The sequence below is a fragment of the Acartia tonsa genome, chromosome 11 (genome assembly GCF_053477335.1).
Source record: "Acartia tonsa isolate MP-2025a chromosome 11, ASM5347733v1, whole genome shotgun sequence".
NCBI classification, from domain to species: domain Eukaryota; kingdom Metazoa; phylum Arthropoda; class Copepoda; order Calanoida; family Acartiidae; genus Acartia; species Acartia tonsa.
In genome coordinates this window covers 6,412,402-6,437,587 of record NC_137270.1, presented here as the reverse complement: position 1 = coordinate 6,437,587, position 25,186 = coordinate 6,412,402, and the positions used below count along the sequence as shown (strand labels likewise).

Here is a 25,186-nt window from a genome sequence, read left to right as displayed (position 1 = left end):
AGAGTTATTTACCCCTTTTTATGGTTAATTATTTTATATTTTTGTGAGATACCTAGGGATTTGACAATGAAGGATTTATAATCTCCCCCCAATTGTGTATTTGATAACATTCTGTATTTGATAAGGTGTAAATAATACTTGGAGGATTGAAAGGACTGTATATTTGTATTGTCCCTTCCTGAATTCTAAAAAGAGTAATTAATTTATTTGCGATTTTTACTTTAATATTTTTTTTAATTTCATCATATTATATTCGTGTTTTGGAAGCTGTAAAACGCCTAATAGGCCTTTTCAATGGTAAAAAATGTCCTTTTTTTCAATGGGTTTTTAAAAATTCTTTTTGGTTCATTTAGCCACGATTCTTTTTAACCCTCCTCACTTTTTTTTGCCAGGGATGATACAATGGATAAATATTTCTATTCTTATTTGTTGCAGTTGGAAATATTGGGGGTAGAAGGGTTGTAAATTGCTTAACCTTTAACTCCCATTGTGAGCTGAAGAAACCAACACTTTGACTGCCAAACCTTTGTTTGCCACACATGGTCATAAGTAGTAGTGATTGTTTATTGGCCTAAATATTCTTCTCTTCCATATATAAAGCGCCTGATTTAGCAATTGTTCATAAAGCAAGGGCGAGCAATAGACGATAATTAACTTTTTTCTTTAATAGATTATATCAAAATCAACCTTTGTTTAGAATAAAGTTACTGGCGAAAATAAATCTTAGCTTAAACTTCAACTTTAGAGAAATTTGACTAAACTCATTGTATTTAATTACTATCCAAAGTGATATGCATTAATCTCCGCATAATATCTATATATTCAATATTTGCAGAAACAAAAAAATACACAATATCAAATTGATTTAATGGGTTGTATGACAGTTATGCTAAGGGGATGAAACAGTTTGTGCTGTAGTAATAGTTCTGATAATGTTATGATGTAAAACGTTTTGCGGAATTAAAAGCACACTGGTCAAAGCAAAAGGGTTGGACATCCAAACGGTGGCTCAAAGCAACCGAAATGTAAATTTTCTCAAGAGGAATGTTGCAGGGAAAAGGCTAGGGCACCTCAAAAGAAAACTATTTTTCATCAGAATCCCTTCCCTATTCATATAAAAGTAAGGTATTGGAACTTTATGTATTGAGAACTTTTATTGAACGCTCTAAAAAAAGAACGCAGCATATTTTGTTAATAATATTAAGTCTTAACTTGCTTTTTTAAAAATCCTGTAAAACTATACACATTAGAAAACCTATCCCCTAACCCCCTTTTTAGGTATGAATGACATACATACGCTGCTTAACAGGCCTCTAAGCCAATTGTGTATGCCTTAAAAAGGGTGTTTTAATAAAACAACCTAAAACTATAGGAATTTTGTGGAAAAAAGCAAATGTGGTTTAATAAATACTAGGGCTATCACCCTGGCATATAGAAACCTGTGTTCGAAGGGACAAAAAGTGTTAGAAAATGGCCTAAAACCATCCTAGATCTAAAAATAGAATAGCCTAAAACCAGCACAGGATCTATGCAACGCTTATCTGAAATAAAGAACCCAACCGATTCAGTAGTTATTATGATCAGACAAAAAAACTTTACTACTTTATGTAATAGGATACAACTATTTATTATTAAAATGTCGATATAATTCTAACAATAAATAGAGTGCTGACATCTTTATATTGACATTATTACGTGAACACCAGACCTATTGAGAATCAGTAAGCCAATTCATTCATATCACTAGGGTCAGTTATGGGCATACGTCCAACTTGGCCAGGCATATGGCACCTTAAGAAAAAAAACTGTTTTTCCCGCCAATAAAAATAATATAAAATGTAGTTAATTGGTATTTGTACAAGGACAAGTCAGTCTAGAATTAGCGCAACAATAACAAGCCACCAAACTATGACATTTTACTCTAAAAACGAATTATTTACAGGAATCATCATTATATAACTAATTATATTAAAACATTATTCATAATAGCCAGGGAGGAAGGGGAATATTGGATTGTAATTATTCAGTTTGTTATAAAAACGTTTTTTTTATCAGTTTGCTTAAAAACTTTGCAAGTCCAAATTTAACAATAATCTACAGAAGGGGTAATTTTCTGTAATTATAATTAAGTGCGTATATTAATTTATAGTCCAACGTCTTATCTATGTTTATTTAACATTGATATGAAATCTGTTAAAGTGTTTAAAGAGAAAGGTGTCAGAATAAAAGGACCGACTTTAGCAAACAAAAGACGTTAAAATAAAAACGAAGAAATTTAGAAAAAGCCATTAAATTCAAACTATTATACTAATTTGCTTTCCATGGTTTATATCGACTTTACAGCATTTAATAAAAAGTAGTCCTTAGTGACAAAATGTCGTAATGATATTTAGCATATGACTTTAGTCTTATGTTGATTTAAAAACAGCACAAATAATTGGTAAAGATTGTGGAAACGTCCCCAAATGACATGTGATACGACCATTAAATGCCTATTTCAAGCATTATACTAGGCCTTGAAAACATTCGTTTGTAGGGATACGGGGAGAGGAAAATTGGTGATAAATCAATCTTCTTATTATAAAGAAAATTATGTCGATGTGTTGTTATCATATACATTAAAACTGTAGTAAAAATATCATTACTTCTGGTACAAGAAAAGTAATTTTTCTATCGCTTATTCTCTTATTTCTTAATCTCTGAAACAGTGTAAACTTTTTAAGGCCTACAGAAACTTTTTGGGAGACCTGATTGTAAGTCTAGACGGTAAAGAAATAGTAAAATGCTAGATAGCTAGATAGATATATAAAAAAGGATATAAAATTGAGGACATATAACAGGGAACACATAGATAGATAGAAAGGGGGAGGAATTAGAAACCTATATAGTTAGACAGATATATAGATAGACAGAAAGAAATATGTATGGCTTGATTGAAAACTAGATAGATAGCTAGATAAAAATAAATACGTAGATACATAGATATTACTGGTAACTAGAATCTTTGCCGTACATAAAGAATATAGATATACATTTAGAGGTATGGAAACTTTTTTTCGACTTCAAGAATAAAAAAAATACTTTTAACTCCTTTTTACATTGCAAAAATATATAAATTTCACGGCATGGACATTTTTAGAGTCTATTTATCACGTGTTAGGTGACAGATAAATTGCAGAGAAATTTGCAATTATCTTCGGGGAAGAGCAATAGCGGTAAAGAAATCAACAACCATTTCTCACCTCAACTTTTTAAAACCTACTAAAGACAGTTTCTTATGCTTTCAACTCAGGTAAGATTTTATTATTAACCGTTTACCTAGGATGTCAGATGGGCGAATTTATTTATTCCTGTAATCAAAAAAGATCTTTCTTCAATGGATATATTAGTTTTTGGATCTTACTCCAGATTATCATGGTCTCTAATAAATTAAAACAAGCAGCGGGCTAAAATTACGACCCCCCCTGCCATCCTCCTTATTTCATCCACCTCTCCCCTCATGCTAGATGAAAGATTTGACCAATAAATGAGTTTCATGTTAGCTAACTAAATTGACAATTATTTCACTCCGTCATAATATTCACGTATATTCTACATCCATTTCTTCAACAAATCAGAATATTTTACATACCTAAAGAAAAATTATTATAATATTAAAATGCATGTCTCTTTAAATAGATAAATTTTATATAATAATATCATATATTACATTAAAATTGTATTAAAACTGTAACTACTAATTTTCCTATCAAGCAAAAATTGTAGATTGATTGAAATATCCTATCAATTTGAAATCAATTTAAATGGAGCTTTTAAGAATAGCGTACAAGAAAATTGTTAAAAACTAAAATAATGCATGATGAAAGGGTACTACAATATTTGTATTAAAATCATTTTTTACCCTGTAAGCTGTTACTAATTTAATTCTAGACGAAGTGCGTTTTTGCACTAGCCCCCCTGAGCAAAATGACAGATTCCTGCGTTTTAGCTGTCAATCCACGTTTATATTTTCTCAGAATTAGAGCTTTAAATTCAATATTTTTGAAGCAGTATTATTCTTGGATTTTTTGTTCTAGTATTAACTTTAACGAAAGTCTGTAATGTGTGAACCATAACCAAGTTTCTGAATACTATGTAATTCACGTTTTCATATTGGTAAGCTTAACAACTTTGGGGACTTTTAATGGATTTTGATTGGTTGGTTCATTTAGTCCAGTGTTTAAACGTTTCAACCACTAATTGTAATCTACACATGGTGTAATTTTGTGAATCATCATTAAGGATGTACATCAATTAATTGTCTTATCCCTTTAGATTGCTGATATAATCATTGATGTAAAAATCCAGGGTTCAAAGTTTTCCTAAAATCTCGGATCAAATTGTTTACGGTGAAAAATGTTTATGTTGGCGAATAATCTTCGGAGATGACAAAAAGTGGTTTAAATTTACATTTCCTCTACAAAATAATATCAAATAATCTGCCCACAAATATTTCAAATAACATTCAGGTCTACAGGGATAGGATAATGGATGATTAATCTATAATGCCCGCAATATCTAAATGTGAACATTTTGGAGCTGAACGAAATTTGAGAAAAAATGGAGTGTGATAATGTACTTATTAATACTTGGATCTTATGCCAGATTATCATGTTTTCTAATTAAGTGTACTTTGTAGCGCGCTAAAATTACGATCGACTCCCCACTCCCTCCCCCTCCTATTGGATTAAAGGTTTGGCCAATGATTGGCAGGGGAAAAACAACTACAATTTTCCCCCTGTCATAATATTCACTTATATTCCATATCCATTATTGTGGATTAATAATCTCTCATTATCTTATGCCTCCCTGAAACATAACTTGTTTATCCAAAACTACTTAAAAAAACATTTTTATTAAATAGCAGAGCAAAATAGATAATTTTTTTTATTAAACGAGGACAGTTACATCCAAAATTTATTTTTCCACTAAAAATAGTTCCAGCTTTTTATTGCTTAAATAAAAGTAACAGGATGCCTATCTGTATTCTGGGTGTCTGTATGTGTGTCTATCAATAACAGAGGATCTTGCTCACTGCAGAACCGTAAATCTTGTTATATGTCTCGGGAAGGTTTATAACTATTTTGGGGGGAGGTAACCTCTACCCTTCTCTAAAAGTAAAGAGATTCATTCCCTTCACCTATTCCCTCCAGGTAAATTGTCGCTAATGGAGGATATTTAATTTGACAATTTTGAGTGGACACTTTATCGAATACGGTACTTGATAATGTAATACTATTAGGGCAAATTCATTCAAGCTTTTATTTTTCTTTAGCCACGATTCCAAGAAGCTAAAATTTACTTTAGAGGCTGAAATATTTGGGGTAACAGGGGTAGTATTTTCCATAAGTTGAGCAGCAATGATAAGATTGAAAAACACTAAAGTAGAGTATTATTGAATAAATCACTAAAAGAAGAACCCTTTTAATGTATTCTAATGGAGATAGAATACCTGGATATTATGACAGGTGAAACTTCGTCGTCAATTTAGGTTAATACAATGGTCCTCATTTATTGGTCGGTTCGTTCCACCAGTAGGAGGGAAAAGTATGGGATAAGATAAATTAATGAAGTAGTTATATAGGGGCTGCATCTAAACCCCAAATTGATATAAAACATCTTTTTAATAAAACAGTTAAATATTAATATTTTTCTATCAATTATTTAAATTTTAAGATGATTCTATGATAAATTGTAATCCTTTAATGGGTTTGCTTTATATATTAATGTTTAAAAACTATATAATTTGACATTTTTAATAGAAATAGCCTTAAAATCAATTTTAGAATATATTTTTCACAAAATAAAAAAATGTACATATTTTGCACTTTTAATATAAGCTTATTGAAATTTGCCTATGAAATATTTTTTAACACCGTTAATCCATAACAAGTGTTTTTACGAATGAAAAAAACTTTTTACGTGAAAAGTAGCACAGCAAATCCATGTATTGGTTTAGATGTAGGGAAAAGGGAATTCTAAAGGAAAATTTACACACAACCCCCCCCCCCCCCCTTCTTACCCACTCCCCTTCACTTACGTGAAAACAAGTCTTATTCCTACTTTACTCCAACAAAATATTAAATTTTGCGGCATTTTCAATTGTAATTAATTGGCTAAATGGCAGACTCTGCTCTAATTATAATGACTTTATATTAGAATAAGTAGAATTAAAAGAAAATAAATATTTTTTGCTGCATAAATTTTCATAAATTTTACAAGGCAACTTTTGGTGTAAGGGTTAGACATGTTTCTATGAAAGGTGTTAACCTCAGCAGACATTACTGAGATCTTTTATAACATAAGAATAACAGATTAAAAGCAAGTTATTGTTGACTTAAAATTTACTGTGACTTTTCAATGTTAAATAACTTTAATAATCTTTTAAAGTATAAAAATTATTTGCATTCAGCAATTTTTAATCTTTTCAGTTTTAAGGATTTTTTTAAAATGTAAATTTTTTTTATTATTTTATAACAAAAATGTAGGATTATTTCACAAGAAAATTAAATGATTCGATGACATAACCAAGTAAAATATGACTAATTTTAAATATATGTTTATAGCCTTTTTAATAAACGTTCTGTCATTTCTTAGCTTTCGTGTCTTTTTTTCATTTATAATTATAATGTATAATAAGGGGTATTGTTGTTTATAATAATGGGAGGGATACATATGTGATATACACTTTTAAGATCTATTTTCACAAAGTAAAAATTCATGATATATGTTATGAAATGATAGAATTGACAGACCTTCAGCCGGACAGCCAAACCGTTAGAAAAATGAACAAACTATATATAGAGTAGCTGCGCTTCTGAAAAAGGGGAAGTTTAAGATATGAATCTAAGATAAGTGAGGATCAAACGAATATTATGGTCCGGGTTAAATAGGACTATGCATAAAAAAAATAACAAAGTGACAAATAGAGGATAAGGATATGTTAATGGGAGATGAATTTATTTCCCCCCAACTTTTATTTGTAAAATTATTTCTCGTATTCATTCGAATCCGATGGATAGGTACCGGTTCTCATCCATACAAAAAAAAACTATGTCTAGCATCGTATTATAAACCGCTTTCTACGAATATAAGAATGTACAATCATAATATTAAAACCAGTTTTTTTAATCTTATCATTGTACATTCTATATCCGCGGAAAGCGGTTTATAATACGATGAAAGAAATAACTATTATCGTGTAATCGTAAGGGCAAGGTTTTTTTAAAAATACAATGAAATAAAAAAAATTCATAAACGTATGTAGATTTTAACGCCATATAAAGGTATATCGTATTTAAATACAGACAAATAGACAGACATACAGACAATCTAGCCCTTGCAACACATCTTGCTTCCTTCAAAAACACTCATTTTAAAAGGTGCTTCAGTATTTCAACGAAAATATAATACACCAAACAGCGAGTTTTTTTTACAACACCCATTACCCTCCATCGTTATAGCTATATAGAGCATAATTTCATTTATAATACTTGAGATGATTAATTTATAGTATTTTTGTATCTGTTTTCTTATATAAGGGTAGACTTATAGTATAATTTTTTGTAGTTTTTTTTTATATTTTTGGAAAGATTTTTTTGCTGATTTAAAGGCATAATATTTAAAATCTAAACACACCAGTGTTTGAGCTCACACCCTAAATTAATAATTTCCGAGTTTTATTTCCTTTTCCAGAAGGTTCACCCACGAGGAGTTTAATAATCTGATAATTTTTGTTTAGTTTTAAATAAAAACATAGCTAATATATCAAATAATAGTTACTTCTCCTCTACCATTTACATATAATCGATGAAGGCAGAAAAAATCCTAAACCCACCCAAAGACATTTAACGGGCTTTCCAGAAAAGTTAAACCAATTCAGACCAGCTATTCTTAGATCTTTTTAGCTTTTAAGATAAAAATCCTCACTGCTATATTATAAATTAATTTTCAGTTCATAGTTCAAAATTTGAAAAAGCATAGAGGTCAGTAAAAAGGCCTAATACCATCCCATGACTTCTTAAATATCCCTGAAATAGAGGTAGCAAGATCTTAATGGACAAACATAAAATCAACTACTTTATGTTTATAATACAATAATTATAAATCTAATCTAAAAAGGAGACCTTTCCTAAATTAAGTGTATGTTTAAATCTTGCTATTGAGTGGAGTATAAATAAGTAAATTACCTGTAATAGCAATATTGCACAAATATAAAGATTAAACACAGCGAGACTAGATTTTTTTTCGCATGTGAGTTTTGATGTTTTATTTCTAGTGGAGCTACTCTATAACTTGCGTATGTCTGTCCGTCCCTATGTCCAAATGTTCAAAGATTTAAAGCTAAGTAAATGGAGTATTTTCTTATTCTCCTAATTGCAGGTGCATACATCGAAACTCAAATACGTTTGCAGCAGAGATATAGATAAATGGTGTAGTAATATATTTTAAAAAGCTTTGTTCTTACTAGAATTATTTCATTTTTAAACACTAACAACACTGCACATTTATAAAATCTTGATTGGGTAGTACAAACTAGCATGGCCCAAACGTTTTCAACTTATAATAATCAAAGAGGGTAATTTTGTTATTTATAATTGAGGCTGTTTCTTCCCTTGTTTTATCCCTTAAAATTCCTAGCTACATCTAAAGTATTCATATTATCTAAAATATATTTTTTGTTGCTGCGCTTATTATGGACATAAGTTTTTTTGTTTTTGAGTTGAGTGTTGAAATATTTAAATAGGGAACCCTTTGGCCTTTTCATTTATGGATATGCATATTAAAACTTAACTTTGCAGAGAAAGAGAGAGGAGAATATTAATCAACAACCCTTTCTTACCCCCCTAATATACAAGCTGTTGTAGAAGGTAAATAGAATACACATTAAAACTAAAAATTACATACGGCTCATGGAAAGAAAATGAAGTATTTTCACAATAACTTTTTATAGGATTTTTGTTAGGTTAGGTTAGATTAGGTAAATGCTAATAATTACCCCGCAGGGTTAGAGCCAAAATAAATAACAACTATAAAACTATTTATGATTCTAACCTATGAGAACTAGGGTAAGATTTATTCATTGCCATTGGGCTGTCCCTAAATCTGAATGTATCTTCTTTTAATCAACAACCCTTTTCCCCTCACACTATTTTGATTTAACGTGTATTGTTTTAATTGCAAGATTTACAGAAAATTATTTTATATTATCAATAACATGGAGAACAATAAATAATTTCGTCTTAATACAGATTACTCTGACAATTAATAAGCTAAATTGCATTAATTTTTTTGAGTACAAAAATAAAATAAACGAGAGAAAAAATGGAATCTCACTTCTTTTATTAATAATCAAGCCCTAATAATAAAAAGCCTCCAAAATTGTTCCATCTTCTACAGCTTAAAACATATATACAAAATTATCTTATTTGGTTTACTCTAAAAAAAATATAGATATTCTTTTCATTTTTGTTAAAAATATCAGTTGATGTCCGAAATTATGTGTACTTCAAAGTAGCAGGATGTATGTCTGTCTGGTTGTCTTTCTTATTGTTAGTTTGTAGTCTGTCTGACAGTTAATCTGTCTGTCCATCTGTCTGCCTTTTCATCCGTAACCTTATTTAAAGGTTTAGCTATGGTTTGTCCTTGCATATAATCTCTTTCGAATCAAGATCTTTTTAACAGTATAAATTTACATTTATGATTTTCGGAAAGCTTTGTTATCGTCCTGTTTTAGTTTTAGGCAATTTGATGGTCTTCATGATTATCTAATAATGTAAAACCTAACATATATGTTTTTGTACGTTGCTTAATAGAATTTTCCATCAACCATACAACGATTTGTATATAAGATTGACATATTTTTTTACAGTGAAATATCACACGCACACGAACCCAAGGCTCGCCAAAAAGGCGGAGGAACGCGGATGTTTTTACCAATTATTTGATTTGGAGGTGTGAAATGGGGTGCGCAGACATTTCCGCATATGGATCACATTGTCACAAATCATCAGAACCAAATATTATTAAGATAGCACAAAAACAGTATCTTCCCCCCTTGCTAATCATTAAACTCCATCCCATTTTTTTTAATTATGTCTTTTGAATAAAGTCTAAGACAGGCATCTAAAGGGATAAGACATGGTCGATAAATTGATGTACATGCTCATTGATGATCCAACGTAATGATCGAACCCATACAGATTAAAAGTCCCCAAAGTTGTAAAGAAAAAGTTATTACAAAACTATGGGGACTACTAGTGTAATAAATAGTCCAATGTCACCTCCCTTCCTGATATGAAGCACTCTAAAAGTGTGATTAAATGCGGAAACAACTGCACACCTATGAAATGGAGAACGGTTCCAAAAATGTGATTTTGTTGCCCGTAACTCGCGCATTTTGAGGTTGCTCTAATTTGCAAGGACATGTATTAAGAAAAACAGGGGAAATTATGTCCATATGTATTTAGTGCACCAATAATAAGCTGCCACCAGAAAGGCATTGAATATGAATCGATATATTATTACTTGTATACGCATTAACTTTTTGTTTAAATGCATTGTACATTTTTGTATGTATTATTCACTTAAATTTTCATAATAAATGTCTCTTTTTAAGCTTAAATATTTACATTTTTGTTACATACAATACCCTAAAAAGATAAATAGATAAAAAGATGTTATATAATATGTGTATGTACAACAAAATTTAGATTTTAACTGTAATTTCAGATTTATTTCATGTTTTCTTAGCGCAGCTATTAAACAATGAAAGTTGTCCACATGTAAATCAGTTTTAAGTACTTTCGTTAGATTAAACAATTTTTTTAACATACTGAAAAATAATGAATTGTACTATAGAGAATTTTCTCAAAAAAATATAGAATCATACCTTTTTTTTATTAGCTATTGTCTTCGGTCCTTAGCTACCAAAAAAATACAGTAATTGATCCTATATATGTTTTTTACTATCAACGGAAAAAAACTGTCTATAATACCATTTAAATTATGGATGAAGAAAAAAATGTTCCAAATTTTAGAAAAAATCTCGCTACCAAAATATTTTGATTTCAACAAATGTTGTTTTTTTAAGCAGGATATATCCATAAACCATCTTTAAAATGTTCATATTTTTTAGAAAAATTAAATTAGCAAAAGTTAGCTATTTATCAAGAAGGGAAAAGACACTTGTAGTGAAATAAATCGTTACTTCTCAATAACATTTACTCGCACTGTGCCAACATATAATTTTATTAGTTTATGTCGACTGTTTATATAACATTAAATGTAGTGTTAGCTGACGATGTTTTAATTACATGATCATAATTACATAAATTAGTTTGATATAAAGACTATACAAAACTTTAAAAAAAAATAAAATTAATGCTAAATTATAAACATTGCTATTAAATTTTTAAATTTTAAACTGTTTTGTATGAAAAAATGATCCAAAAAATATGATGTAACAGAGATAAAAAATTCATAAATTGATGCCAAATTTATATCAAATGTGGGGGTTTAAGGATTTTAATTATTTTGGATGGTTTTAGATTATATACAGCTGTTTGGAAAGGAGCTCAAAATCCACACTTTAAAAAAAAAATATTTTTCAATCGATGCAAAAGCCATACGAATTTCAACAATTAAGCAGCTTTTTCTCGTGAAAATCTTTGCCCTAAGCTCCCAAAGGAAAGCAGTTGAACCACAGCCGCAAGAAAATAGCATCTTCGGCCAAGCCAATTTAAGAGTATATGTAGCAAAAGATCTCCTAAACTGCAAGACCTATCGTTACATATTTTAGGGTGGTTTGATAGTGGTTCAAGAAATATTTTGTTTTAATGTGACAAAATATATGTTGGTTTTTTTTAAACAAATCAAAAATGGATGGGAAATAGCCTAGCATCCATGGTACTATCACTGTATCTTATAAGAAATAATGATGCATGTTAAGCCTCCCTAATTAGTAAAACCATGGAAAAATTTTCTTAATAATTGCTATCAAAGGGCAAAGGATAAATATTCTGATAAAAATGTCTTGCAAAATATGCATGATTTACAAAATTAGTTTAATCTTTACAATAGAAGCATTTATTGACACACCAATTAAAAAGATTTAGTCGACCAAATGTCATCAACGCCAGTATATCTTTAGGGAGGGAAGGGACATTAGACTATAAGTATACTATTACTAAAGTTATATAAACAAACACGTTATCTTATTTGTTAGCTAATAAAATTTGTTAAATCTTGCATGGGTGTTATAAACTAGTAGAAAAACATTTATTAATCAAGGATTAAAGGGTTAATTTTGTTTGACATAATTAGTGTTGTACATGAACATCACTTAATTTTGTCTTATCCTTAAGCCAGCAAGGGCTAGAGATTTAAAATATGTTGGGCTTATTGGAAGGGGTTGTTGGTCCAAAGTTATTTTTGAGTCAAGGTCCCCTTGAATGTTTTTAGTAATATTTATCTCTTTTTCTTTGCATTGAACCTCAAGATCTTTTTATAATTACAAGTTTGTATCTCAAAGCTTCTCCATGAGCCAGGCAAAACATTTTTAGTGTTATTATATCAACATAAGAATACATAATCGTAATATAAGTTCACAATACTAAATTTTTGTATTAATGTCTACGTAAGTAATAGACTAAATTACCATGTCCTATTTTTCTTTTTGATTCACTAGCTACTATTCAAAGTTTGAGAGTTGCAATAACATAGCTTAAAACCATTCCAAGGCTTAAAACGAGAAATAGAATAGCATAAAACCATCCTGAAATCTACAAGAAACTACTCTGAAATGAAAAACTCAATCGATCCAGTGCAGTTAGCGAGATCTTAACAGACAAACAAACTAAAAAACCTTACTTCTTTATAGTACAGGATAGTTTCTTAAATAGGATTCTTATAATTTACAATAAAAAGTTATACATTATATAATTCAGAATGTTTTAAATTTTAAATATTTGATTTTCTTCTTACCTTTTAAATAAAAACTTTTTAACAATTTTATCAAATCTATCACTTTTCAAAATCACTAAATAAATCCAAGTTTATTTCAAATTTTCACCAAAATTATTATTAAGTCAAATTGAAAGTTAATTTCACTAAAATAGAAAAATCACAAAAATTAAAAGCGCTTCGCGCGCGCTCTCTTGTGTGCGAGAGCAGTGGAAAGCAACTAAAGAGCACAACCAAAAGTTGAGAGCGCCCAAAGACTTCAGGGTGTTACGTCGCTACAAGACGTAAACCCATCGCTACGGTGTTTCAAGCCGACAGCAAAAAAAATTGCTAATTTTTATTGTACTTTTCAAATCTTTTAACAAAAGGAGAGTACAATGGACAATAAATTAATCTTCTTTTCAATTATTTGGTGAAAATTTAACCTTGAAATGTTTGTAGATTAATTTAACCGACATTGCCCACTTACTATGCTAGCTTCATAAAAAAATATTTGTGGTGTCAAAAATATAGTCAACCAACCCTTTGATTTCATGGCCTTTGCTTATTAGTCGCAACCCTAAACTCTTTCAACTTTTGTGCACATTTTGCTAATTAAAAACATTTGCAGTTTTTATAGAAAATCCACGAACAACGACGCTATGAAGATCAGCGTAAAGCTCATCCTAGCTAGTTTACACAGATTTAGTGTTACAACAGGTTTGCAGCACATTATCTATTGTAATATTGTTATAGAATGCTTTTAGAAACAGCTCATCATCTCTCTCTTTAGGCTTACGCTTTGCGTATTTTCTTCCCCCCTCCCCCCAAACAAGCTAATATTTCTTTACCAACGTTACAAACCTTACCCCCCTTCAATCTATGCTGTGTTATAGTTTAAATAAAATATGAAACAAATATATTTAACTATTTCAATTCTTAGTATGTTTGTTTGGAGAATCTAGTGTAAAAAATTAAATGCCTTTCACATATATAGCAGCTGAGTAATCCAATTAAAGATAACGTACATAGCAAACTTACTATAACAGACGTATGGACAGACAGACTTGCACTAATAGAGTAGCTTTGCTAGAAAAATATAAATGATTAATTCCGCTGCTATTAATAATAGACTTCAGAAACTTCTTATTGATATTACACAGCCTAAAGAGCATCTATTCTACAACATATTTCTGAAGAAAATATGTATCATTTATCTGTTTCTTGCTGTATAATAGATTTTTGTAACTTTTATCTATAATACAATTAGAACGATGTCTGTCTGTCCGTCCCTTAAGATATCGGTAACCACTGAATCGATCGGATTCTACTCTTCAGGGTATCTACCTATTGGTCCTGTGGTGGTTTTAAGCTATTTTCTTGGGGGGTGGGACACCCCCAACCCCCCCAAAAACCAAAAAATCCCCCCCCCCATTTTTTTTTTTTTTGCTGAAGATTTCCTTGGTCCTTTATTTTTTTGTAGAAGATTTCCTTGGTCCTTTTTTTTTAAGAAGATTTCCATGGTCCTTTATGATTTTTGGCTTAATTTTTTTATCACCTCTTGGGGCAAAGCCCCTAGAGGTTAGGGGCGAAGCCGCTAGTCAATATATAAAACATGAAACAAAAATTAAGAATTTGAAGCAATATAGTTTTTCTTACGATACAATATCCCTCCTTGTGTTAAGATATCTTATAACATAATCCTTTCTTAGATAATGTCAATCTAAAATTACTGAATCAATATAAAAAACATGAAACAAAATTTAAGAATTTGAAGCGATATAGTTTTTCTTTCGATACAATATCCCTCCTTGTGTTAAAATATCTTATAACATAATCCTTTCTTAGATAATGTCAATCTAAAATTACTGAATCAATATCGTTCAAGATGAAAGGGATATGATAATGGACGACGATAAATAATAATCCTCTCCTCCCATAGTTACATTTAGGTTTTCCGCTTCCCTCACTTGCTCACTGACTGACTATTGACTAACTAAGAAATTTTGTATACCGCTATTGGAGTAAATGCTATAACATCGACATACCTAACTACTTATTTACTTGATATAATAACAACATCAAAATTTGGCAGGAAGAAAGAGTTTAAGGCTTCCAAAAGTAGAATTTTGAAAAGAAAGATTTTTAGGAAAAATATATTTACAAATCATTGTTCTATCCCTGCTTCCCTGGATCTACTGAATTAGTGTTCCCCTGTCAATTTTAATTTTCATCAAACCAGGAATCCTAAAGGATAAGACAATGGACGATAAGTTGATGTACAACCACAATGAGGATAAACAAAATCATCCTTTAAATGTTTGGACACTGCTAGATTGTACAGACCCATCAAGTTTTTTAAGCCACTAAACGTGTTTATAATTTTGGGGACCAGTATAATTTACAGTCCAATGTCCCTTCTCCCCCTGAATCTAAGTCTTTACATCACCTAAATTGTTTTAAGCATAAAAGAAAGAAAAATGCTAACTGTATTAGACAGACAAACGGACGAACGTATGATGTAGGAGGGTATATTCAATTTTAACCCCGTTTTCCCGTTTTGAATTAACAGCGAAGCTCTTTGAACGTATGGTTAAAATTAAAGATAACTATACCCAACAATTTTAGGTCATTGTTAGCAACTTATTTCTTTTCTTTAAAACTTAGAATCTAATAGTTAACACAAAATTTTAATGATTTATATCGACAAAACACAGATATCTAAAGGAATAAGACAATGGCTGATAAATTGCTGTACATCCCCAATTAAGATGCTCAAAATTTTAATTATTGATTGTAACAATTGGACACTCAACTTAATGAACAAACCAATCAAAATGTAATAAAAATTTTCATGGATGTTGAGCCAAAGATAGGAAACGTTATTTTATAATAAAACTTTGTGACATTGGGCTGTTTATTATTCTAGTTTCCAAAGCTTTATAGTAACATTTTAACAATGTTAGAGACTTTTCTTGAATTTTGATTGTTTGGTTTATTAAGTTGTGTGTCCAGTCGTTTCAACCACTAATTAAAATATGCAGAAGGGGTATTTTTCTTGTAATCTTTGGCGATGTACACCAATTTATCATCCATTGTTTTATCCCTTAAATCCCTGTTATATTATGTTGTAAAGGAAGCTAGAAATGTTAATATCTCTTGTCATTTTAAGTCAAAATGGTCATAACTTTACGTCATTGCTATGGTCATTAAATGACACAATATGACAGTATGCTATCTACTATAGCTACCCTGGAATTTGTTGTCATATTACTATGGTCATATCAATTTGAAATGGTCATAATTTTCAATGAAAAATTATTCTCATATATTGTAGAATTCATACAAAAATGTAACTATTTTTTTTAAATTCATAATTAAAAATGACAGAATAGTCATTTATCGCATTGTATTATAGACGCAGATATTAAAATGAAGGCTTGGGCTAACACAACTAGTATTATTTCATGATTTTTATTTTAATTATCGCGGAAAATTGTCTGTAATACGATGCTATACATGATTTTCATTATGGCTAAGAACCGGTCCTAATCAAGCGGATTGTAATCTTTTTCGTAGACATACTTGAAGACGGGTAGCAAAGAAACTTTATAATTTGTGTATTTAGTTGTAATGTATGAACTCACATATATGTTTCTTCCACTCCTATCTTTATTCAAACATCTTTTTTAAGATGGAAAACATTAAAACAGGGGAAGGACCATAGACAATAATTTGTTGTTCCCTCAAATTCAATTTGTGAAATTAAGAAAAGAATTATAGATTACTTTTCCTTTCATTATCCCATTCCTTCCTGATTTTTATCTATGGAAGCCAAACATGTATTACAAGAAAACTTAGAGCTAAAGTTTATTAAGATTTAATAAAGTTGTAGTTGGACAATTGAAGCTTCTCTTAAAAGGACAACCAACAAAACAGCATATTTTTTCAAAATTCCCTACCTGTGATTAGCCAAACCTTTTTAAGGCCAAGGCATTTTCCCTGCCTTTACTATTGATGTAAAGTTTTATTTGGATTCTCAACTTTTTTTAATAAAACAAATTAAGAACTAATAAACCTTTTTTGTTCCCACTTCTATTAACAATTGAAGTTATTAAAAGAAGAGAGAAAAAATTCATCTAACTGTTGTTTTTATCTAAAATTAGATTTTTCCCCTTAATCATGTTTGGAAACATGTACTTATCGCAAATCAAAAGTCATTTTTAGATTCATTGTCTCGGTAAGGGTGTTTTTATGGGACAGTAGAAAGAATCCTTTAATTTTCTAAAATTTTAAAGGACAATGATGGCAAAATAAATTTACAGCCCATTCTTCAGCATATAGTATTAAAGTGATGCTGTAATAGATTCGAGTCTCGGCCCAAATATGCTATATTTTATTTTAAGGAAAGTACCTACTGCTGCTTTTTCAGATGCATACAACCGCTTAAGACAAACAAAAGTAAACCTATTTGAGATATCTTAAAATATCAGCTTAACGCACAAAAATCCATCTATATGTAAAATGTTTTTAATGGACGTTTTATTTTCTAACATAAAAAAGAATAAAGAGGTGGGTAACAGTTGAATAGAAAAAAATGTGCTTTATTGTAAGCCGAAAAAAGTAATATAGGTTTTCTTAAAATAATGATTAATGCAGTTTTTATAAAGTAAAAGAATATAGTTAGGGCAAACTAACATTAAACTACTTTATATATTTGATAAAATACATATTTTAATGGCAAATAAAGCAATCTTAGATAACAAAGTATTTAAAGTATTTTTTCTTATCAAAAGAAATTTTAACTAATTTAAAAGCATCTTTGTTTAGTTTTAGGGTTGAGATTTTGATTTTAAAACAAGAACGATCGAACCCATAAAAATCGCAGCAATATTTATTCAATTAACAGGTTACAAGCTATTTTAACGTAATTTTCCTTGGTTATTGACTGATTTTAAAACCTAATATAAATTGCTATAAACTAAATGGACTAAAACAAATAACATATGCACTTAATTTTACATTTTGTTAATGATAATCTGTATAATAAAAATATTAGTCATAGTTTTGTAACTCGATTGAATGGATTTATAATAGAGTAGATGCGCTTAATTGGATGCTAAATAATGCAATTTTATCAAATCAAAGGGGTGAATAAATTTTATGTGGACATATTTTCACAAATTTTGATTGATTTGAATTATATTTGTTCATTTATTTTCAGCAACTATAAATGAATCTTTACCTTATCATTCATTGTGCATTAAACCCTTTGGTAGTCTATAAACTTATCATCAAACATTATCCTCAAACTTTAATGGTAATGAATACATCTTCCCTAATATTGAACCTAATTAGTTGCTTATTGTTGGAGGGAAGAAAGGTTGTAGATTATGGTAACCATTACCTGTCCCTGTCAAAACAATGGATTTATTATTACTTGGATCTTACACCAGATTATCATGTTCTCTAATAAAGTGAAACTTGCACCGGGCTAAAATAACAATCTTCTCTACCCCTTCTGGATAAACTAACTGAACAATAAATGAAAAGGGAAATTGCAACCTAAATTTTTCCCCTGTCATAATATCCACGTATATTCTACATCCATTGTCAAAACTGAAGTGGATTAAAAAACTGTGCAACCTTATCTACACAATATTTTCTTTTAGTGATAAATAATTTTGATAAAAAAATGCGCAAGGGTCTAATTTACACCCCGCAAGCTTTTATAATGGATACTTTTATTCTTGGTGTTCAGGTAGTAAAACCATGATATTTCAACCAGTAGTTGCAAAAATAAATGTAATAAGTATAGATGTATAATCCAGAATACTACCTGGCCTCAGTCTTGGGGACCTTTTTCGTCTGGTAGCAGATTGTTTTCTGCTATTTTGATTGCTTACGCTATTTTGTAGTGAATTGGCTGTGTTAATATTAACGATGCTTTTAGCTGATATTGGAAGTCGGCACAGGGTCCACGGGGGTGGGGACATACAGTTATTAAACACCTTCCCCCTCCATTGTTTTACTCTAATGTTGCGAAGCCTTTTAAAAGTAAATACTTGCATAAATAGACAGAGAGTGGGATAATATTAGAAGCAGTTATTTAACAAAAAGCTTCTACAATAACATACAGGATTATACTTATCCTTCTACTTTTTTAGTATTTTTGTTAGCACACCGTTTAACCAAGGCATATAAAAGTGGCAGAGAAAAAATGAGCTATATAAAAAAGTATTTAAATTTTTCACCCAGATAAAATCATAATTGAGACCTTTTAAAAGATGCGCGCATTGCTTCCCTGTAAAGAAATGTTACCTAAAAAATCTGCCAAAATAAATTTTTAAAATCTTCAAACCTTAAAAAAAATCTTAAGATAGAATTTTAGTGTAAAACTATTTGGTCTCTAACTTTTCCGCAAACAATAAAAGATTTCCTTTTTATAATACTTTTTTTGTTGAAAGCATTTAAAAAAACCCCATATATTTTGGAATACGGCACATTTTGTTTCAAAAGGATGTTTTAGCTCGGTAGCTTTTAGATAGCCTATATAGACACCTAAAAACTACCTAACAAATTTAACAGAGTATTATATTAATCTATTTATAAACAAAGGGTAATTATTATATAAATCTGATTATAAGATATAAGAATTAATAGTCGCTTCGTCCCAAGAGGGTGTTAGGTGAACCCTTTCCCGACAATTAAAAAAAAAGCCGGTTGCAATATCTTAATTGACATACATCAAGTTACTTTAGTATACTAGATTCAGTTTAATTTTAAAAGGTTGCGCGATTATTTTAGACACAAAATAAAATACTAATTTGTTTTTCTGAAATAAAACAAAGAACCTAATGGTTAAAATTGCCCTATTCATTTTGAATCTTTTTTCACTACCCACCTTCCTGTATACTTAAATTATCATTTGTATATATGAAGTTATTTTAAAAGCTGTTTTTACAAAAATGTAAAAATTTGGAAAATTTTTAAAAATTGAAGAAAAAAGTTAATATTAAAGAAAGGGATGGAGATTGAAATGGCTATTAAAACCCACTTATTTCTTGGTAACAAAGAATAGCCTTAAACCATCCCGAATACAATAAAAAAACATCCTAAAATGAAGAAATCTATCCGTTCAGTAGTTAGTGAGATCTTAAATAGAAGAAATTTCTATCCACTTTAAATAATAAGAACAATTTACTTGACGACTTATAGTTTTTGCTATTTTAAATTTTTTACTTTATTATTTGAACATAATGTGCTTATATTAATAGAGGAAGGAAGAAAACGTCTTTATGCTTTTTATGAAAGCATAATCATGGTTCTAGAAACAGTTTTATGTGATTATAACGAAAAATTCAGGCATTTTAAGCCTTGTTTTTAAATGTTATTTGGAGGTTTAACAAATCTTAAAATTTGCTTAATGTCTATAGTAATCAGAAAGAAAAAAGGCAAAACCTGGTAAACCAATTAACACTCCTTTATTCTTAAAATCGAATGCTAACAATGTCAGTTTTACACTCTGAAGAAATAGTGTGATATATAATTATCATTTGTAGTTCTATACCTATTTCCCTGATATTTCCCATTAATTTAGGCTTTTAAAAACCTATACCTATCATTCAATAGTCTTTCAAAAAATATCTAAAGTATCTTATTACATAAAGTAGTAAGTTTTTTTTCTAGATTCTAGAAGTGAACGCACTAAACAGTATTTTAGTTATATTTACACTAAGTAATTAGAATAAATAAAATTATCAAAATAATAATTTGATATAAACACAATTTAAAAGTGAAAATTATACAAAGTGATAAATAGAAACAAATATGGAATAAAATCATGTTTTCTAATTTCTCATTACTTTTACCTTATAGGGTACATGAAGCTTCTAATTGTAACTTTCAAAATTAAATTAGGCTAATATCCCCTGTATAACTTTGGGCTGTTATTACATTATCAAATCTGTAATCACAAATTCTTATAGTTTAATTTTATAGTAGTGATAAAATCAAAATGCTGAATGATGGCTATTTTAGATGACCCCTTTTTATATGATGCCGTATACTTGTCGATTCGACATAAATCGTTTAATGTAAGTCAGCACAATGCTACAATGTTTAACTGGTTTGTCTGTAGAATTTCCAGGGAGGTAGGGAACATTGGGATGTTTTTTATACTAGTCCCCAAAATAACGTTTTCTTATTCATTGGCTTAACAACTTAGGGGACTATAAATTTTGATTGGTTGGTCTCCAAAACGTATCAACCAATAATTGCAATATACATACAGAATTAGTCATTTTGTGTATCATTATTATGGATTTACATTAATAATCAGCCATTGTCTTATCCCTTTAGATCCCTAAGAATTGTCCCCATTCTTGATGTCCGTTTGTGCCTTGATGTGTATGATTATGCACTAAATATTATATTTTTGGGAACAACCACGGATAAAGGGATCGGACAATGGTGCATAAATAACTTTTTAAAAAAGATTCTTATGTGGTTAAGTATCCCTTTGGTAGATAATATCTTTTGGAGGAAAGAAAGGGGACTGCTTAAAAATAAAAAAATGAAAGGAGTTTTTTATCCTATGCCTAACTCCTGCGATGAAGCGTTTTCTTGCGGGGCCTTAATCCTGCAGGGACACCCAATATAACCTAACTATAAACCTGGACTAAAGTAATACACAAACAAATAAAGAAATACCCCCCCTTATTTTCAAAAATAGAAATAAGAGGGGAAGCCTAAATTGCCCAACAAGGCCCTTCAAGGAACGCTGAAAAAGGGGTGTGAAATGTTTTTTTGGATAACAATATAACAAAACCAGGGGCAAATATATAACATCTTTTTTCCTCACTCTATCCATATAACCGTGTAGACTGTTGTATGATACAAATATGGTCAGAAGGAACTTGAATCACAATAGGACGGTGTACCAACACAATAACAAAAATTTAATCTTCTTCCAAATTGATTGGAGCCCCGATGTTGTACATTACATATTTTGTTTCGTTTTTTTCTCAGTCTAATGAGTTTTCGTCATCTCAAAATTATATCAAATCAATAAACACTCCATTGATTTATAGCTAAGCAAGGATAGATCAGTGGGGGAATAACAAACCTTTCCCCAAAATAATAATAATCAGTAAAATGTTAGCCTAGCTCCATAAAACTTGTAGCATGTTATAATACTAATGGTCGTGGCTGATATATTTTTGACAAAACGTTATTGTTATATCATTATGACTATATTCTTCAAGATTAAGGTTTTGGGGGATTTTTTTATGTGTGGTATTAAATGAACATCTTACAATTGAACTAAGGTGACTTCCGTGCCTATTATTTTTGCCATGCAGTGCTCGTACAGAACAACAAAAGACACTAATTAAAACCCGCTACTAGCATAAAACTTACCCAGGGGCAAAATAATTGTTGAGTAATTAATCCTGCCGTTTAAGAGGTTTAGGAGAAACCAGGAATAAAGTATAACCAACAAGCAAAATAAATCTAAAATAATATTTGGGGGGCAAATGGAGAGGTCGTCAATTTTACGATGTGTTGCCCCCCAACGACAGCTGAAAAACACGTATAGGTTTGGTGATTTTTTCCCGAATTAATTTCGTTATTGGTATGAGCTGAGGAGAAACATATATTTGTAGAAAGAATATTTGTTTGCTGTTTTCATTTTTGGTATTGTCACAATATAGAAACAATTATTTTGAGCCTTAAAGAGTAGTAGTCCTACATATTTATTTTATTTTTTAAATAGATTTTAGGTACTTTCTCCCAGAGTGCCTAAAGAGCACAGAGACCCCCACCCCTTCCCCCAACTTTCTCTTCCTATCTCTATGCCAGAATAATACAATAAAAGGAGGAAGAGGACATTGGGCTGTTTATTGCTCTAGTCTCCAAAGTTTTCTAATAACGTTTTCTTATTTGTTGGCTTATCGACTTTAGGGACTTTTATTGAATATTGATTGGTTGGATGATTAAGTTGAGTGTCCAAACGTTTCCCCCACAAATTATCATCTACAGAAGGGATATCTTCTGCATAATCATTAGGGATGTACGAAAGTCTTTCGGCCATTAGCTTATCCCTCTAGATCCCTGAATCCAACCTCGAATTAGTATGGGCATAAAGTGATGCTTAACTTTTTTATTATTCTGTCTTTTTCATGATTTTTGTATCACCTTTTTGAGACAAAAACTACAAGACAAGAAAGTATATATAAATCTTTTTAGTCTAAATGATGACTATGACATTATCTTCCAAGAAGGGAAAGTACAACGGCAGTTAAATGAATCATCAACTCTTTCTTTTTCCTAAAAACTGAGGAAAGACTTTTCAATACAAGGAACTAGGTGGTTGATTAAATTATTTTTCAGTGTCCTATCCCTGCATTCCTGCTATCTTTATACGACCAAATGACAATAGTCTTTGAATAAAGTAGACTTTGTTTAAAATTAAAGCATTTTATTTCCTACTAGCAGCTTCGCCCCCATGAGATAATAGAAAGTCCCCCTCATTTATTGAATCGTTCCTAAAGCTATAGAGATATTATTTTTAAAAAATCAAAATCATGTAAAGTATATACATCTTCACATCGACGACCGTTTTCAGTCTTGTTTTCTTTCTCCTGTCCTTTTTCTAGAGTTGACATTTAGGTACGTTGTTTGGATACAGGAAGACGAAAATCTTTTTCTCAATGAAGAATTAAATTATTTTTCTTAATCATACTTATTTGTTTTCCAAGTTAAGTTTAAATGTTTTACCTTTAACAAATGTTTTATCATAAACTTGTTTTTTTTCTAAATGCGATTGATAATGAGTATTTGTCACTTGAAACATATCTTGGAATGAGGTTGAGAACGATTTCAATGATTTTTTGAATAAGGTTTGTAGATTAATATAACTGGCATTGTCATTTCCCTTCCTGAACAAAAGTTGTGACTATAAACAGAACATAATATGATTTACAATGGTTACTCTACTTTATACCTCACGTTGTCCGTCTAACCATTTTTATATTCCCTTTATGACTTTTTAAAAGCGAAGCTTTTCTATAATTAGGATCGGTCCGTCCGTACGTCCGTAACGGATAGCATTTTTCGTTAATTTAGGCATGTTAGAATTGTCGTATCGATTTCAAATTTTGTATTGTGATCCCTGTAGTAGTTAGGTACAATTTAGAAAGCGTAGCAACTCTATAATCGTTACCAGAATGGCCGTACGTCTATTTTCAACATGTTGATTTTTATCACTTTTTAAAGAACAAATTATTATATGATCTAATTATCCGATTGATCTGATTTTTGGTATACTGATTCCTGGGACAACAAAGTACAATATTATGAGCGTTGCAACTCTATAATCAAGTCCTAAAAATGTAAGTATGTCCTTAATCATTATTCTGCATCAAGCAATTTTTCAACAAATTTACTTACAATTAATATAGACTCATATACATTTATATTCTGATTATTTAGTTCTGACACTATACAAGTGTTAATGTCTGTTTGTCCTACCGTTTCAGTGCTTCGCTTTCGATGTTGTCATCCTTGCTAATTTTAAAACTAAAATATTATTAATTCTTAACTTATTATTTTGCTCTTAACAGCAACAAAATAGTTCAAAAATTAAAATATACAATTTCTGACAAAGAAAAAGTTGTTTTGATAAAATTTTAAGATTCCCGTTGCTTGTTGAAAAATAATACTCTAGAAAGGCCTTGTGAAATGAATAGAATGTTAAAAATATCTCAAAAATAGTATAACAAAGCTGCATGAGAAAATCAGTTTTCAAAAAATATATTTTCAAAGGATGAATTTAATTAAAAACATTTTTCAATTTGAATTTGATTAGCAATAGTTTAAAATTCATACTTTGTAATGTATGGTTGCCTTTCTGTATCTGTCTTTAACCAATAACTTGAACGAAAGAGCCATTCTTTAGTGGAGGCCTAATGTAAAAATGTCCCTATAAATATATAATCCTTTTTGTTCAAATTCTTTGATTGAAAAGCATAAAATCTTATCTATCTAGTTTCTTTACATTTTTCAAAGATCTGTTTCTGCATTTTTTATTCCTATTTTCTCATTGTCCCATTTTTTTAGCAAAACACTTTTCAAAAGAGGTGCTTCAAAATATATATCATAAATTTATTACCAGTTTTGTTTGCCCGGGCTTTAGGCTCCTCAG

At 30.0% G+C, this 25,186-nt stretch overlaps 1 protein-coding gene across 2 annotated transcripts in view; it reads right to left on the bottom strand.

Moving 5' to 3' along the window:
* LOC145331745 (uncharacterized) overlaps positions 1-25,186 on the bottom strand; it is a 355,671-nt gene that overhangs the window by 174,814 nt on the left and 155,671 nt on the right. The window contains exon 1 of one of the 2 annotated variants that reach the window (XM_080176578.1): positions 13,024-13,224. The exons of the other annotated variant lie outside the window; for it this stretch is intronic. The gene's annotated coding sequence lies outside the window, so the exon portion shown is untranslated. Of the gene's footprint in view, positions 1-13,023; positions 13,225-25,186 lie in introns of those variants that run through there. 2 annotated transcript variants of the gene reach the window in all.